The 18,533-nt window shown below is 49.5% G+C and overlaps 1 long non-coding RNA gene across 1 annotated transcript; it reads left to right on the forward strand.

The window, feature by feature from the left end:
- The first annotated feature begins 9,100 nt into the window (after positions 1-9,100).
- On the forward strand, positions 9,101-16,874 carry LOC114114990 (uncharacterized). Its single transcript, XR_003589509.3, has 4 exons — positions 9,101-10,361; positions 11,746-11,824; positions 12,059-12,159; positions 16,534-16,874. It is a non-coding gene; the product is annotated as an uncharacterized LOC114114990 (long non-coding RNA).
- The last annotated feature ends 1,659 nt before the right edge of the window (positions 16,875-18,533 follow it).

Here is an 18,533-nt window from a genome sequence, read left to right on the forward strand (position 1 = left end):
GAGCGACTGAGCTGAACTGATTCCCGTGGTGGGCTCCAGGAGAGGAGGTGGTGCTGCTTTTGATCTCTAGAGTTCTTGGACGCTCAGTAAATACTTGTTGAATGAATGAATGCATGTACGAAGGAAAGAACAGGAGCCTGAATGACGTAAAGGAGGTGGGTCTACGTCAAGATTGATTGGCGGCTCCCATAAGGAAGACCTTACCTTTCACCTTTCACGGGGCCACCCGGGCTCTCTGTGCCCCTAGTGAGTGGAGCGGGGGTTGGGCGTAGGGGCGCAGGCAGGCTCATCACAGTGCAGCCCGCAGGGGTGGCTGCCTGGGTGCCCCTCTCCAGTAACTGGACGAGATCAAGTCGCAGTGGCTGGGACTTCTGGGGCTAGAGAAGGAGGGGCGTGTGAGGAGGGGGACCTGAGTCAGACGTGGGGCTGGGCGGAGCAGGCTTCACCCTAGCCCAGGTCCCTTCCCCGGAGCTGGGCTGGCGGGAAGGGGTTGGGCTGCCAGGCAGGCGGGAAGGAGCCGGGGTGTCTGCTATCGACCGCCTGGGCCTCCGCAGAGAAGCTTTTAGACCCGCCAGCGCATCCCACCCGGGGAGGGGGTGGGGGGTGGGGGAAGGGAGGCCTGGGCTTCCCCATCTCCTCAAGGGCGGAGGCCAAGGGGCCTCCTTTCACCCCCAGATCCTGCCCACCAGCAAGGCTTGCAGGCCTTGCCTTGGAACTGAGTAGGAAATCCCATTTGCTTCTCACCCCATTGTTATCACGCCAGGGTTGCAACCATTCCCCACCCACCCCCTGCCCTTTGTCGAGAGATTATGTACATCCTGTAAGGTCGGATGACTGCGTGCAGGGCCCCCACCGCATCGAAGGATGGAACATTCTCACCCAGATGGTCCCAGAAGGTTCGCATCCCTCTCATCCCCAATCCTAATCACTATTCTGGTTTTTGTCAACATGAGTTAGCCTAGCTTTTTGGAGAATTTCATACAAACGGAACCACACGGGGAGGCCTCTTTTGTCTGGTTGCTTCTCCTCAGTATCTAACATCCTGAGATCTTTATCCACTTCCCTTACAAGTTATAAGTAGCTTGTTCCTTTTAATTGCAGCAGAGTATTCCATGCTGGGCTTCCCAGGTGGCTTGGTGGTAAAGAATCCACTTGCAATGCAGGAGACATGGGTTCCATTCTTGGGTGGGGAAGATCCCCTGGAGGGGGAAATGGCAACCCACTCCAGTATTCTTTCCTGGGAAATCCCATGGACAGAGGAATCTGGTGGGCTATAGTCCATGGGGTCCCAAAAGAATCAGACACAACTTAGCAACTACACAACAATGACATTCCGTGCTATGAATGGACCTCAACTTGTTTTGTTTTTCTTAAATTTTAATTTGTATTTATTTATTTGGCTGCACCAGCTCTTAGTTGCAACATGCAGTACCTTTTTAGTTTGGCATGCAAACTCTCAGTTGCGGCATGTGGGATCTAGTTCCCTAATCAGGGAACCCACACCCCCTCTACTGGGATCTCGGAGTCTTGGCCCCCAGACCACCAGGAAAGTCCCTAGACCTCAATTTGTTTATCCATTCTCTTGTCCTAGACATTTGGGTTGTTTCCAGTTTTTTGGCAATAACAAAGAAATCTGCTGTGAACATTTGCCAACAGATCTTTGCACCAATGTATGTTTTCACTTCAGTTGGGTAAATACCTACGAATTGAATTTCTGGGCTGTATGGTAACTGTGTAACTTTATAAACAAACAAACAAACCTGACACCTGCTTTGACACACTGGCTGAGGACGAGCATTCCAGTTCCTCCCCGTCTTATCAACACTTGGTATCATCAGCCTCTAATATTGGCCAACGTGTGGATGGCTTGTAGCCTGGACCATTGTAGTCACCTCTGTCTCAAACCTCTGCCTCTGCCCTCACTCCCCCACAGGTTGTTCACCCCTCAGAAACCTGATACATGGTTTGTTGCTAATATTTCCCTTTTCATTATACAAAAATTTCACACATGTGTGAAAGCAGAGAGAAGAGTATGAAGAGCCCGTATGGTCCTCTCATCTGACTTTTGTGATAATCCATATTTTGCCCGTCTTGTTTCATCTCTGACCGCCCCTCCAATGTGTTTTCAAGGGAGTCTTTTAAAATCTTTTTTAAAACTGAAGTGTAGCTGATTTACAATGTCGTGTTAACTACCACTGTATAGCTAAGTGATTCCGTTGGTACATGTATGTATACATTCTTTTTCCTTTTCTTTTCCAGGATGGTTTACCACTGGATATTGAATACAGTTCCCTGTGCTACACAGTAAGACCTTGTTGTCTATCCAGTTTCTGTATACCAATCTGCATCTGCTAATTAAGGGAGTACTTTAAAGCAAACCCCAGGTACCATATTACTTCCACAAGTATCATAGGAATCGCCTCAAACTATGAATTAGCTGACCCATGCCTTGCCTTGGAATTGGCTGGTGGTTTCTCATTGCTTTCGGAAAAAAAATTCAGATTTCTTCCCATGGCGCTCAGGATGGCTGCTGGCCTGTCTGCCTTCACGCTGTATCCTTTCCCCTTACTTAGTCCCTGCTCCAGGCGCATTGTCCTTTTTCCCCCAACCACAGTCCAAGCTTGTTCCTGCCTCAGGACCTTTGCACATGCTGTTCCTTCTGCCTTGTATATTATTCCCAGATATCCACCTGACTGCTATAGTCAGCAGTGTCAATGAGATGGCCTTCCATGGCCCCTGCCCTTCTTTAGTTTTTTTCATCTTTAGTGTCGACTGAACTGCTCACTTCTAATCAGTAGACGATGGCCAAAGTGACGGAGTGTCACACCCATGATTAGGTTTAAAGGCTGTGACTTCTGTCCTGTTGACTCCCCCTCTTGCTAGCACTCTCGTCTCTCTCTGATGAAACCAATAACCAGGATGTGTGCCATCCTATGGAGAGATCTGCTGACAAAGAATGGAGAGTAGCCTTCAACCAATCACCGCTGGGGAACTGAACTCTGCCAACAGTCTTGGGCATGCTTCTCCCCATTTGAACCTTGAGATGACCATATAACATCAGTGGCTGCCTTGACTGCAGCCTCATGAGCCAGAGGACCATCTAAGTGGTACCCAGATTCCCGACTCCCAAATCACGGTCATCCATGTTTTTTTTTTTTAATGGTTGAATGCAGTATTCTTTTTTTTTTTTTTGGTTGCACTGAGTCTTTGTTGCTACATACAGGCTTTCTCTAGCTGCAGTGGTCGGGCTACTGCCTAAGTTGCGGTGTACAGACTTCTCATTGTGGTGGCTTCTCCTGTTGCAGAGCACAGGCTCTGGGGCTCCTGGGCTCAGTAGTTGTGGCATTCAGCTCAGTTGTCTGGTGGCATGTGGAATCTTCCTGACCTGGGGATTGGAACCACATCCCCTGCATTGGCAGGCGGATTCACAACCCCTGGACCACCAGGGAAGTCCTGTGTTGTCTAGAGCCATTAGATTTTGGCGTGATTTGTTCAGTTCAGTTCAGTTCAGTTGCTCAGTAGTGTCTGACTCTTCCCAAATCCATGAACCGCTGCACACCAGGCCTCCCTGTCCATCACCAACTCCCGGAGTCCACCCAAACCCATGTCCATTGTGTTGGTGATGCCATCCAACCATCTCATCCTCTGTCGTCCCCTTCTCCTGCCCTCAGTCTTTCCCAGCATCAGGGTCTTTTCAAATGAGTCAGCTCTCCGCATCAGGTGGCCAAAGTATTGGAGTTTCAGCTTCAACATCAGTCCCTCCAATGAACACCCAGGACTGATTTCCTTTAGGACGGACTGGTTGGATCTCCTTGCAGTCCAAGGGACTCTCTAGAGTCTTTTCCAACACCACAGTTCAAAAGCATCAATTCTTCGGTGCTCAGCTATCTTTATAGTCCAACCCTCACATCCATACATGACTACCGGAAAAACCATAGCCTTGACTAGACAGACCTTTGTTGGCAAAGTAATGTCTCTACTTTTAATATACTGTCTAGGTTGGTCATAAATTTCCTTCTAAGGAGTAAGCATCTTTTAATTTCATGGCTGCAGTCACCATCTGCAGTGATTTTGGAGCCCAGAAAAATAAAGTCAGCCACTGTTTCCCCATCTCTTTGCCATGAAATGATGGGACTGGATGCCATGATCTTAGTTTTCTGAATGTTGAGCTTTAAGCTAACTTTTTCACTGTCCTCTTTCACTTTCATCAAGAGGTTCTTTAGTTCTTCTTCACTTTCTGCCATAAGGGTGGTGTCATCTGCATATCTGAGGTTATTGATGTTTCTCCCAGCAATCTGGATTCCAGCTTGTTTTTCCTCCAGCCCAGTGTTTCTCATGATGTACTCTGCATATAAGTTAAATAAGCAGGGTGACAAGATACAGCCTTGACGTACTCCTTTTCCTATTTGGAACCAGTCTGTTGTTCCATGTCCAGTTTTAACTGTTGCTTCCTGACCTGCATATAGGTTTCTCAAGAGGCAGGTCAGGTGGTCTGGTATTCCCATCTCTTTCAGAATTTTCCACAGTTGATTGTGATCCACACAGTCAAAGGCTTTGGCATCGTCAAGAAAGCAGAAATAGATGTTTTTCTGAAACTCTCTTGCTTTTTCCATGATCCAGAGGATGTCGGCAATTTGATCTCTGGTTCCTCTGCCTTTTCTAAAACCAGCTTAAACATCTGGAAGTTCATGGCTCACGTACTGCTGAAGCCTGGCTTGGAGAATTTTCAGCATTACTTTACTAGCATGTGAGATGAGTGCAATTGTGTGGTAGTTTGAGCATTCTTTGGCGTTGCCTTTCTTTGGGATTGGAATGAAAACTGACTTTTTCCAGTCCTGTGGCCACTGCCGAGTTTTCCAAATTTGCTGACATATTGAGTGCAGCACTTTCACAGCATCATCTTTTAGGATTTGAAATAGCTCAACTGGAATTCCATCACCTCCACTATTTGTTATGTAGCACTATATAACTTAAATGGCTCTCTCACCTCCTTCAACTCTTTGCTCAAAAGTCAACTTTTCCATGAGATCGTCCCTGGCCACCTGATTAAAACCGTAACCCATTCCTGGCACTCCTCATTCCTCTTCTCTGCTTTACTTTCCTTCCAGAACTTACCACCTTCTGTATATATTTTATGTTTATTTATTTATTTGACTGTACTGAATCTTAGTTGTGGCTCGCAGGATCTTTGATCTTAGTTGCAGCATGTGGGATCCAGTTCCCTGACCAGGAAATGAACCTGGGCTGCCTGAATTGAAAGCGTGGAGTCTTAGCCCCTGGACCACCAGGTAAGTCCCATCATCTTCTATTTTATTTAGCTAATTCATTGCCTCCCTCTCTGTTGGAACATGGGCTCTGGGAGGACAGGGGCCTCTGTTTTGTTCATTGCTGCCTCTCCAGTCCTAGAATACTGCTGGGCACATAGTAGGTCTTGCTGGATCTAAAGACATACTTACTCTGATCCAGCAAACCCACTTCTGGGTGTATACCCAAAGGGATAGGAAGCAGGGTCCCAAAAAGATATTTGTGTACCCGTGTTCCTAGCAGCATTATTCATAGTAAAAGTGTTAACCCCTCAGTCATATCCGACTCTTTGTGACCCCATGGACTGTAGCCTGCCAGGCTCCTCTGTCTATGGAATTTTTCAGGCAAGAATACTGGAGTGGGCAGCCATCCCTTTCTCCAGGGGATGAGGGGATCTTCCTGACCCAGGGATCTAACCTGGGTCTCCTACCTTGCAGGCAGATTCTTTACCATCTGAGCCACTAGGGAAGCAATAGTAGCTAAACCATGAAAGCAACCCAAGTGTCCATGAACTGATGAATGGATAAATGTACCAAATGTGACGTATTCATACAATGAGGTTTTATTTGGCCTTAAAAAGGAAGCTTTGCAACATGCTACAACATGGATGAAACTTGAGGATGTTATGCTCAGGGATAATCCAGCCACACAAATATTGTATGATTCCACTTAGGTGAGGATCTCTGATTAGTCAACATCAGAAAGACAGTTGGTAGAATGCTGGTTGCCAAGGTCTGGGAAAGAGGGAGTGGGGAGTTATTATTTAATGGGTATACAATTTCAGATTTACAAGATAAAAAGGCTTATGAGGATGGATGGTGGTGATGGTTGTACCAGGGTGTGAATGTACTTCATACCACTGAACTGTATGCTTAAAAACGGTTAAGATTAAAAATGGTAAGTGTAGGACTTCCCTGGTGGTTCAGTGATTAAGACTCCATGCTTCCAATGTAGGGAGTGTGGGAGGATTTCCTGGTTGGGGAACTAAGATCCCACATGCTTTGCAACACGGCCAAAAAACCTGGTCCATGCTATGTTATATGTATCGTAACATGCATACACACAGGCTTCCCAGGTGGTGCAGGGTAAGCAACCTGCCTGCCAATGCAGGAGATGCAGGAGACCCGGGTTCAATCCCTGGGTCAGTAAGATCCGCTGGAGAAGGAAATGACAACCCACTCCAGTATTCTCGCCTGGAAAATTCCGTGGACAGAGGAGCCTGGCGGGCTAGAGTCCATGGGGTTGCGAAGTGTTGGACACGACTGAGTGTACACACACACACAGATACACTTGTGCATTCTGTCCCCCTGGGGGTGGGGCTTGTTTCCAGCTTCAGGTTTTATAGTCAAGTGTCACAGGTTGGGGTCCTGGGTCTCCCCTCCTCCCTCGGTTGAGCTGAGCAGTGTGTGTATCTTTCCTGCCTCCCATCAGCTCTGCATGCCTTTTATGTCTTCCCAGCTTCTCTGGAATGTTTTAGGGATGGGAAATCCCCTTCCTGCCCAAATATAGAACCAGAAAGCATCCATCTATGTCTACTGAATGTGAACTTGGAGAGCTGGAGACCTTGGCTTGGGCCCCATGTTTCGTCCGCTCTGCAGCTGCCTCCAACCAGCCTTGATGGGCAGAGGGGTCTGAGAACCCATGTGTGTGTGCATATGTGGGGTCCTCCGCTCTGGGGACACTGTCCTGCAGGGATCACGCTTTGGAGGGGGGCTTTGACAGCCTCCCCTCATGCCCCATCTGTGGATGCATCAGCCACTGCAGGGCCTAGCAAGCCCCACTCAGTCTTCCTGCTCTTTATCAGCAGCCCAGATTCACAGAGTGGCTGCGAGCCCAGCACCGAAATCTCTGGGAGCTCACAGTCTGGCTCCATGCTGGACGCTCCTCCATTTATCTTCTTATGGACTGGATTATGTCCCCCCAGATTAACGTGCTGGAGCCCTATCCCCCCACTGTGACCGTATGAGGAGACAGAGCCTTTAAGGAGGTGAGTGAGGCTAAACGAGGGCTTCCCCAGCGGCTCAGTGGTAAAGAGTCTGCCTGTCAGTGCTGGAAGCACGGGTTTCACCCCTGGGTCAGGAAGAAGCCCTGCTAAAGGAAGTGGTTATCCTCTCCACCTGGGAAATCCCATGGACGGAGGAGCCTGGTGGGCTACAGTTCATGGGCTTGCAAGAGTTGGACAAGACTTGGCAACTAAACAACAGCAGCAGCAGCATAATTTTAAATGAGGGAGTTCCCTGGTGGTCTAGTGGTTAGGATTTGGTGTTTTCACTGCCAAGGCCCTGAGTTCAATCCCTGATCAGGAAACAGATCCCACAAGCTGTGCAGTGTGGCCAAAAAAAAAAAAAAAGGTTAAATAAGGTCATAGTTGTTTAGTCGCTCAGTCATTTTTGATTCTTTGGGACACCATGGACTATATAGCCCACCAGGCACCTCCTCCTCCTCTGTCCATGGAATTTTCCAGGCAAGATTACTGGAGGTCATAAGGGTGAAGCCTGATGATCTGATATGACTGGTGTCCTTATAAGAAGAAGAGGCTGCAGAGACCTTTCTCTCTCAACACACACGCAGAGGAAAGGCCACACGAGGACACAGTGAGAATGCAGCTGTCTGCAAGCCAGGAAGAGAGACCTCATCAGAAACCAGCCCTGGGACTTCCTTGGTGGTCCAGTGGCTAAGATTCTGCATGCCCACTGCAGGGGGCCTGGGTTCAATCTCTGGTCAGGGAACAAGATCCCCATGCCGCAACTAAAGATTGTGCATGTTGCGAATAAAGATCCATAGGCCACAGCTAAGACCTTTGTTGTTCAGTCACTCAGTCATGTCCAGCTCTTTGTGACCCCATGGACTGCAGTCCACCAGGCTCCCCTGCCCTTTACTATCTCCCAGAGCTTGCTCAAACTCATGTCCACTGAGCTGGTGATGCCATCCTACCATCTCATCCCCTTTTCCTCCTGCCTTCAATCTTTCCCAGCATCAGGGTCTTTTCCAGTGAGTTAGTTCTTCGCATCAGGTGGCCAAAGTATTGGAGCTTCAGCTTCAGCATCAGTTCTTCCAATGAATATTCGGAGTTGATTTCCTTTAGGATTGACTGGTTTGATCTCTTTGCAGTCCAAGGGACTCTTAAGAGTCTTCTCTAGCACCACAGTTTGAAAGCATGTCACAGCCAAATAAATAAGTTAAAAAATATTTTAAAAAAGAAGAACAGTGTGGAGATTCCTTAAAAAATTGCAAATAGAACTACCTTGTGACCCAGCAATCCCACTGCTGGGCATACACACCGAGGAAACCAGAATTGAAAGAGACACATGTACCCCAATGTTCATTGCAGCACTGTTTATAATAGCCAGGACATGGAAACAACCTAGATGTCCATCAGCAGATGAATGGATAAGAAACCTGTGGTACATATACACAATGGAGTATTACTCAGCCGTTAAAAAGAATTCATTTGAATCAGTTCTGATGAGGTGGATGAAACTGGAGCCGATTATACAGAGTGAAGTAAGCCAGAAAGAAAAACACCAATACAGTATACCAACACATATATATGGAATTTAGAAAGATGGCAATGACGACCCTGTATGCAAGACAGGAAAAAAGACACAGATGTGTATAACGGACTTTTGGACTCAGAGGGAGAGGGAGAGGGTGGGATGATTTGGGAGAATGGCATTCTAACATGTATACTATCATGTAAGAATTGAATCGCCAGTCTATGTCTGACGCAGGATACAGCATGCTTGGGGCTGGTGCATGGGGATGACCCACAGAGATGTTATGGGGAGGGGAGGTGGGAGGGGGGTTCATGTTTGGGAATGCATGTAAGAATTAAAGATTTTAAAATTATATATATAAAAAAAAGAAAGTTCAACTTTTTCCATTGGGAAAAAAAAATATTTTAAAAAAGAAAGAAAGAAAGAAAAAGAAACCAACCATGTTGGCACCTTGATCTTGGACTTTCAGCCTCCAGAACTGAGAAAATAGTCTGTCACTTAAGCAATCTGCTCTGAGTGATGGCAGCCTGAGCCTAAGGCAGGGTAATAACAGCTCCCAGCTCCCGGCAGCCCTGGGTACATCACCACCTCCTGCTGATTTCCCTGGATGTGGCCCACACCTCCATTGAGATCTCCTCCATGGCCCGTTTTGGGTGCATCACCTGTCTCCTGCTGCTGGTCTCAACCTTAAACGCCCACTGGGTTCATCTGCAGAGCTTTAACAATGCTCGTGGGACTCCCCTGGGGGTCCATTGGCTAAGGATCTGCCCTGCAATGCAGGGGCCACAAGTTTGATCCCTGCTTGTGGAACTAAGACCCCACATGCTGAAGGGCAACTTAGCCAGCACAACTGGCAGCTGCAGAACCCACACGCTGAAACCAGAGAGAAGCCCGAGTGAGTCCACAAAATATCCCTCGTGCCACAACTGAGACCTGATGCAGCCAAAAAAAAAAAAAAATTAATTAAAGCAACATCAACAAAAAACCAAATAAACAGAACGAACAATGTTGACCCCTGACCTCTCCCTCAGAGAATCTAAGGCTCTGCAGCTGCCTCCGAGCAGCCTTGATGGGCAGAGGGGTCTGAGAACCCATGTGTGTGTGCATGTGTGGGGTCCTCCACTCTGGGGACACTGTCCTGCAGGGATCACGCTTTGGAGGGGGGCTTTGACAGCCTCCCCTCATGCCCCATCTGTGGATGCATCAGCCACTGCAGGGCCTAGCAAGCCCCACTCAGTCTTCCTGCTCTTTATCAGCAGCCCAGATTCACAGAGTGGCTGCGAGCCCAGCACCGAAATCTCTGGGAGCTCACAGTCTGGCTCCATGCTGGACGCTCCTCCATTTATCTTCTTATGGACTGGATTATGTCCCCCCAGATTAACGTGCTGGAGCCCTATCCCCCCTTTGTGACCGTATGAGGAGACAGAGCCTTTAAGGAGGTGGGGCTGGCTTTGGGAAGCTTTCAGACTCCTGTTGCTGCTAAGTCGTTTCAGTCGTGTCCGACTCTGTGACCCCAGAGAAGGCAGCCCACCAGGCTCCCCCGTCCCTGGGATTCTCCAGGTAAGAACACTGGAGTGGGTTGCCATTTCCTTCTCCAGTGCATGAAAATGAAAAGTGAAAGTGAAGTCGCTCAGTTGTGTCCCACTCTTAGTGACCCCATGGACTACAGCCTACCAGGCTCCATCCATGGGATTTTCCAGGCAAGAGTTCAGACTCTTAGGTGAACCTAATATGCAGACTGGGTGAGGAATCACTGACCTAGAACAGAGTTTCTCAACCAGAGGGGATTCTGCCCACGCCCGACACCAGGAGACATTTGGCAATATCTGGAGACATTTTTGGTTGTCACACTTAGGGGGTACCTGCGTGTGTGTGTGCGTGCTAAGTTGCTTCAGTCGTGTCTGACTCTGTGTGACCCTATGGACTGTAGCCTGCCTGTCTACTCTGTCCACGGGATTCTCCAGGCAGGAGTACTGAAGTGGGTTGTCATGCCCTGCCCTGACCCAGGCATCAAACCCGCGTCTTTTACATCTCCTGCATTGGGAAGGAGGTTCTTTACTAATGCTGCAGCTTCCCTGGTGGCTCAGACAGTAAAGCATCTGCTTGCAATGCGGGAGACCTGGGTCGGGGAGATCCCTTGGAGAAGGAAATGGCAACCTGCTCCAGAACTCTTGCCTGGAAAATCACATGAACGGGGGAGCCTGGCGGGCTGCAGTCCATGGGGTTGCAAAGCACTGGACACCACTGAGCGACTTCACTTTCTTTCTTTACTATGAGTGCCCCCTGGGAAGCCCCACTTAGGGGGTGGGTGCTACCAACTTCTAGCGGGTAGAGGTTGGGAATGCTGCTAAACATCAGTATTGCCAAAGTCCAGAAACCCTGCTTTAGAAGTCCATGAGCCGAGTATTCTTCCTCTTTTTTTTTTTTTTAAGATTTATTTATTTATTTATTGACTGTGGTGGGTCTTTGTTGGCTTCCCTGGTGGCTCAGATGGTAAAGAATCTGCCTGCAAAGCAGGAGACCTAGATTCAATTCCTGGATCGGGAAGATCCCCTGGAGAAGGGAATGGCAACCCACTCCAGGATTCTTGCCTGGAGAATCCCTTGGACAGAGGAGCCCGGCGGGCTACAGTCCATGGGGCTGCAAAGAGTCGGACACGACTGAGGACTAAGCACGCTTGCATGCACAGGTCTTTGCTGCTGCATGAAGGCTTCCTCTAGCTGCAGCAAGTGGGGGGCTGTTCTTCATTGTGGTGCGTGGGCTTCTCACTACAGTGATTTCTCTGGCTGCAGACCGCAGGCTCCAGCTGTGCAGGCTTGAGTGGATTCAGCTCGAGGGTTCTAGATGCTGGTTTAGTGGTTGTGGTGGATGGGCTTAGTCGCTCTGTGGCAGGTGGGATCTTCCTGGACCAGGGATTGAAGCGATGTCCCCCGTGGCATTGCAGGAATGATTCTTGACCACTGGACTACCAGGGAAACCACTCAAGTATTCCCTTCATGGAGGCACATGACACCTCGTCGGGGGTAAGTTCTGTTATATGCCCATTTTGCAGAAGGGAAATCAGGCTCAGAAAGAGAAAGTGCCTTGGCCATGCTCCGAGAGCAGAGCCGGTGCTCACACTGGCCTCTAGCAGACAAAGCAGGGAAACATGCCCACAATGTGCTGAGGAAGAGATGAAGCTAGACAGTAACAAAGCCCAGCGGTTGCGTGAACAGATGCAGCAGCCAGTCTATGACTCTCTGATTCTGTGCCTCCAGCTCAGCGCTTTACCTCCCAGTGTCTCAGTGATCCCACTCATCAAATACGGATATGGCAGTAATGACATCTGCATGGTTAGCCACTGCACGGGGCTCAGAAGGTACTGGACTGCTTATGGGGCAGGGCTGGCGGGAGGATGGGGTTTGCTTAGACTGAAGTTGTTGTTCAGTCATTAAGCCATGTCTAACTCTTTGTGACCCTATTGACTGTAGCCCGCCAGGCTCCTCCATCCATGGGATTTTCCCAGCAAGAATACTAGAATGGGTTGCCATTCCCTTCTTGGTGATGCTGTCTAACTATCACATCCTCTGTTGCCTCCTTCTCCTTTTGCCTTCAATCTTTCCCAGCATCAGGGGCTTTTCCAATGAGTCAGTTCTTTGCATCAGGTGGCCAAAGTATTGGAGTTTCAGTTTCAGCATCAGTCCTTCCAATGAATATTCAGGGTTGATTTCCCTTAGCATTGACTGGTTTGACCTCCTTGCAGTCCAAGGGACTCTCAAGAGTCTTCTCTAGCAGCGCAATTCAAAAGCACTCAACTTTCGTTATGGTGCAGACATATATGACCACGGGAAAACACACAGCTTCGACTATGGGGAAGCTATGGTAGGGAGGACTCAGTTACCATTTGGAGAAAAATCATGCTAGGCCAGGGAACAGTGAGTGCGATGGCCCTGGCATGGAAGGAAGGCAGGAAACCTGCTTCACCTTCCTCCTTTTCCTCTCTTTTTCTTGAGCCAAAATTGCAAAAGGGCTAATTCCCGGGCAGGAGATGACACCCAGTGGTGTAGCCCAGTTGGATCAAACTGGCTCACAATAAACATCTTTTCCTAGCTCGTGGCTCAGGGATATCATATTCACAGCTTGAAATCTGCCAAGTTTGGCCACGGGCAAACACCAGAAGGCATATTCCTTCCCCCCAGCTGGTTCACAAGCACACTGTAGCTTTTGCCCACCCAGAGACCCCCTCATACTTCCTGTCTAAGTCCACTGGGGCTGCTATAAGAAAATGCCATAGACTGGGTGGCTTATAAACAATAAACACTGGTTTCCTACAATTCTGGAGGCTGAAAGTCCAAGATCAAGACCCGGGCAGATTCATGTCTGGTGAGAGCTCTTTGCTGTTTCATAAATGGCATTTTCTTACTGTGTCCTTACATGGTAGACGGGGTGGCTCTCTGGATCTCTTTTATAAGGGCACTAATCCCATTCATGGGGACTCTGCCCTCATGGCCCCATCCCCTCCCAAAGGTCTTACCTCCAAATATGATCAATGTGGGGATTAAGATTTCAATATGTGAAATATTGTGTTTGGTTTTTTTTTTCAATTTTTGACCACATCCTGTTGGGACCTTAATTCCCCAACCAGGGATTGAACCCACACACCCTGCATTGAAAGGTGAAGTCTTTACCGCTGGACTGCCAGGGAAATCCCTCAACATGTGAATTTGAGGGGCGGGATATAAATAGTCAGGTCCGTCTAGTCAAAGCAATGGTTTTTCCAGTAGTCATGTATGGATGTGAGAGTTGGAAACTACAAAGAAAGCTGAGTGCCAAAGAATTGATGCTTTTGAAGTGTGAGAAGACTCTTGGGAGGCCCCTGGACTGCAAGGCGATCAAACTACTCAAACCTAAAAGAAATCAGTCCTGAATATTCATTGGAAGGACTGATGCTGAAGGTGAAGCTCCAATACTTTGGCCACCTGATGCGAAGAACTGACTCACTGGAAAAGACCCTGATGATGCGAAAGATTGAAGGCGGGAGTAGAAGGGGACAACAGAGGATGAGATGGTTGGATGGCATCACCAACTCAATGGACATGAGTTTGAGCAAGCTCCAGGAGTTGGTGATGGATAGGGAAGCCTGGCATGGTGCAGTCCATGGGTTCACAAAGGGTCGGACACGACTGAGTGACTGAACTGAGGCGAATAGCACCTCCCTCTTCTCCTCAGAGAAGGCACTTTTCACAGCTTGAAATTGACCGAGGTGAGAAAATCTACACCATGGAAATTGGCAAACATTATAAATCCCAACTAGTTTACTAGTACACCATTGCTCACATCCTGAGGACAACTGCCCTAGCTACCTTCCCACCCACCTTTCAAGACAGGCAAAAGCCCTTACTCTCAGGTGGGGCAAGGCAGGAGGCCAGCCTGGGGAAGGGAGCAGATGACACACAAGTATCGTGTCAGAGAGTGCCAAAAGAAAGGACACGAATCCAACTATGATGGGTAGAGAGAAAGTGAGGACAGGAGCTGCTGCTGCTGTTTCTTTCCTGCCCACGCAGCATGCACGATCTTATTCCCTGACCAGGGAGGAACCTGCATCTTCTGTGTTAGGAGCCTGGAGTCTTAACCACTGGACCACCAGGGAGCTCCCAGAGGCTGCTCTTTTAGATTGGACACCCTTCTCTGCCCCTTCGGGCTTCTCTGGTAGCCCAGCTGGTAAACAATCCACCTGCAACGCAGGAGACCCTGGTTTGATTCCTGGGTTGGGAAGATCCCCTGGAGAAGGGATAGGCTACCCATTCCAATATTCTTGGGCTTCCCTAGTGGTGCAGATGGTAAAAATCTGCCCGCAGTGAGGGAGACCTGGGTTCAATCCCTGGGTGGGGAAGATCCCCTGGAGGAGGGCATGGCAACCCACTCCAGTATTATTGCCTGGAGAATCCTCATGGACAGAGGAGCCTGGCAGGCTACAGTCTATGGGATAGCAAAGAGTCGGACAGGATTGAGTGACTAAGCACTATCTCTGCCCTTTACGTAGCTCCCCCACCTCCCAGTCTTGCATCTTCCAGCACCCACTGCTCCTCCATCAGCCACTTGGGTACCACACATGACTTTGCATGCCCTGAATCTTTCCTTTTAGCCCTTCCACCCTTTCCCCATCCTGAGTCCTTCTTAAAGCCCTTACCCAGATGCCCTGAGTCTGTCCTGCTCCCTGGAATTTTCATCACACAGAAATTTGTCAGGTCCAAGCCCATTTCTGCCCAAAGAACTCATCTTCACTCAAAATTGGCTTTGCTGCCTGTTCTGGGAAGGCTCTCTGCTCTTATTTGGATGGACGAACAGGGCAATGATGAGAAGTTCACCCTGCCCTTTTGCAAGCTCTGTGGTCATCGCCTTACTCCATCACCAACACCATAGCCAAGGAAGGGGCTCCTCAAACTGGTGGTAGCCCCCTTTTCCCAACAGCCACCAGGCAGACTCAAGGATGATTTGTGAATGAGAGCAGTTTAGGGAGAGCATCAAGTACACACTCTATGATCTTGGCTTCCTCGCCTTTCCCAGCCTGTTACCCATCTGCTCATCCCAGCCTCTCCCGGAGGAGGCTTTGCAGAAGAATTCCCAGACACACAAGGATAAGGCCATACCACCTCTCCACTGTTCCTCCTCATGACAGTGTGGGCCTCTCAAGACGGCCTAGGGGCTCAGAGAATTCTATGTTTAGGTTTGTTTTTTTTTTTTAATACCCTTTGACTTACAGAATCTTAGTTCCCTGACCACGGATTGAACCCCAGCCCTTGGCAGTGAAAGCATGGAGTCTTAACCACTGGACCACCAGGGAATTCCTGAATTAGGGAATTCTAGGTCTTTCTCAGATGCACTGTTATCAGTCTGGGCACCCAAATGGTGGCAATTCCTGCTGAGCTTGGATCTGACTGTTCCCATCTTCCCAGCAGCTGGGAATCCTCCAAAATCTTGGAAGCCCAGCTGAGCTCCCCCTCTCTGGCTGTGCCCACCCTGAACCCCCAAGATCTCGCAGCTGAAGCCAGAAGCCAGATCTTCTGTTTATAGATCAGTGAGGGGGGAAGGGGTGCTGGCAAGTTTTAAAAGCTCATTAAGGCCTGAATTCTTTTTATAGATGAGGGTTCCTGCGCCTTTCCTTTCCTCCTCCCCCCACTCCGCCCCTCCCGGCCTTCCAAACGCCGTATTTATTTGAGTTAGAAAAATAATGAGGTCCCTGAGGTCGTACACAACACATCAGCTCTCTAATCAAAGTATTGCTGTGGAATTAAAAACATATAGAAATCTCTGTGTGTTGGCTCGCGGGCCGCCAGCCGTGGACGCAGGGCACCGTCACCCAGTGCCACCCTAGCCCCAGCAGACTGGCTTCAGGGGATGGACATAATTAGCTGTTTTCCAGCAAAGTCTCTGGGAGTGGAGAATGGGGTGGAAATGCCCAGGGGGCCAAGGGATGGAGTGTAACCCACTCGGAAGGCATCAGGGCCGAAAGGAAGAAAGATCAAGGTGCTGGATCCCACCAGGCTGGATGTGGTTTGAGTTGGGGCCTCAGGGGACAGGAGTCCCAGGGGTGGGGCAGAGGCCAGATTGGTTGCCAAAGGAAAGGAGATTGTCAGAGAGGGAGATCACCCAGGGGTGCATCTAGCCTGAGAGGCTGAGGGACCCCACTGTTTAAACTCCAGGGTATCAGATTGAATCCGGTTTCTCTCCCGCCCAAATTCCTGTCCAACAGGAACCTCAGAATGCGACCTTATTTGGGGGCTTCCTTGTTAGCTCAGTGGTAAAGAATCCACCTGCCAATGCCGGAGACTCAGGTTCAATCCCTGATCCAGGAAGATCCCACATGCCGCGGAACAGCGAAGCCGGTACGCCACAGCTACTAAACCTGTGCTCTAGAGCCAGGAGCTGAAGCTACAGAAGCCCGCGCGCCTAGAGCCTGCGCTCTGCAACAGAACCGCTGCAATGAGAAGCCTGCGCACGACTAGAGAGCAGTCCCTGCTCATCACAATCAGAGAAAAGGCCACACGGCAACGAAGACCTGGTACAGCCCAAAATTAAAAAAAGAAAAAGAAACGAATGTGATTCTATTTGGAAATAGGGTCTTTTTTTTTTTTTTTTTTTTTGGCTGCCTTTGGTCTTCATTTCAGCCAGGAGGCTCAGTAGTTGCTGTGCTCAGGCTTAGTTGCTCCACCACATAGGGGAACTTAGTTCCCTGACGAGGGATTGAACCCACATTCCCTGCAGTGAAAGGCAGATTCTTTTTTTGTTTTGTTTTTTAAAATGTTTTTATTCATTTATTTGGCCGTGCCAGGTCTTAGTTACGGCAGGCAGGATCTTTAGTTGTAGCATGGAAACTCTTAATTGTGCGGCATGTGGGATCTAGTTCCCTGACCAGGGATTGAACCTGGGCCCTCTGCATTGGGAGTGTGGAGTCTTAGCCCCTGGACCACCAGGGAAGTCCCTGGAAGGCAGATTCTTAACCACTGGGTTGCCAAGGAGTCCCAGAAACAGGGTTTTTGCAGATAAAATCAGTTAAGGAGCTAGAGATGATCCATTCTTGGGCAATGGGCCCTAATTCCAATGACAGGTGTATTTAGACTAGAGAAATGAGAGGAGTATTTAGACATAGAGAGACAGAGAGAGGAGGCCGTGCAAGGACCCAGACTGAGACTTGAGGGATGCGGCCACAAACCAAAGGCATCTGCAGCCACTGGACACTGAAAGAGGCCAGGAAGGACCCTCCCCTAGAAACTTCAGAGGGAGCATGGCCCTGCCCACACCTTGAACTTGAACTTCTGCCTTTCAGAACTGTGAAAGGATACATTTCCGTTGTTGTAAGCCAAATGATTTGTGGTTATTTGTTACATCAGCCACAGGCCATAAAAACCCAGCTAGAACCCTAAAGCCCTCCACGGACCCAGATCACTTGGAATTAAACGCTGACCCCCGGCAGTGGGTCCCAGACCCATCCCGAAGCAGGTGGCTTCTGCCTTCCGTTGGCCTCCTCATCCCCAGCTCTGCCTGTCACTCCTCTGCTCCGCACAGGCGGGTTTCCCTGCTGGCTGGTTGGACGCCCTCCTCTCGGCCTCTGCCTGTGCGGCTTCCCCTTTCCTGGCCCTCCTCACTCAAATCTCAGCCTACAGATCTGGCCTTCCCTCCACCACGGTCCATTCCGGCTTTATTTTCCTCTAATATCCCTTATCGCGACCTCGCACACACACGTGTTTGTTCAGTGTCTACCTCTCCAGGACGCTGGCCCCAGTCAGGCAGGGATTTTTATCTTGTTCACCCGGGTGCCCCCAGAGCACAGCGCAGGGTCAGACAGAGGAGACGCTCAATCAAATATGCAAAGTGAATCCGGGAAGGAACAATGACAAAGGGACTCATCATGGCCCGCCCCCCTCCAGCCCGTGGGGCTGGTCCTTCTTCCAGCCGGTAGCCTGAGGCCTGTGAGGTACCGGGATTGGCCAATTCTGGTTACAGAAAGGCGGCTCTCTCTCTCTCTAAATCTGCCTGGTCCTTAATCAGAGGGGTCTGGTGGGGGCTGAGGCATCAGGACTCAGCTCACTGTTCGCCTCCCACCCTGGCCTCCCCCCAGCCTGCCTGGGCCAGAGCATCACAGCCGGTGACATTTACAGAGTCTTAGGGTGGCTTTGGCGGAGGGGAGGGGGCTCAGGCGGGGGAAACCACGAGTGTTTGTAGAGCCTCTGTGTGTGTGTGTGTGTGTATACA

This window comes from Ovis aries, chromosome 5 (genome assembly GCF_016772045.2).
Source record: "Ovis aries strain OAR_USU_Benz2616 breed Rambouillet chromosome 5, ARS-UI_Ramb_v3.0, whole genome shotgun sequence".
NCBI lineage: Eukaryota > Metazoa > Chordata > Mammalia > Artiodactyla > Bovidae > Ovis > Ovis aries.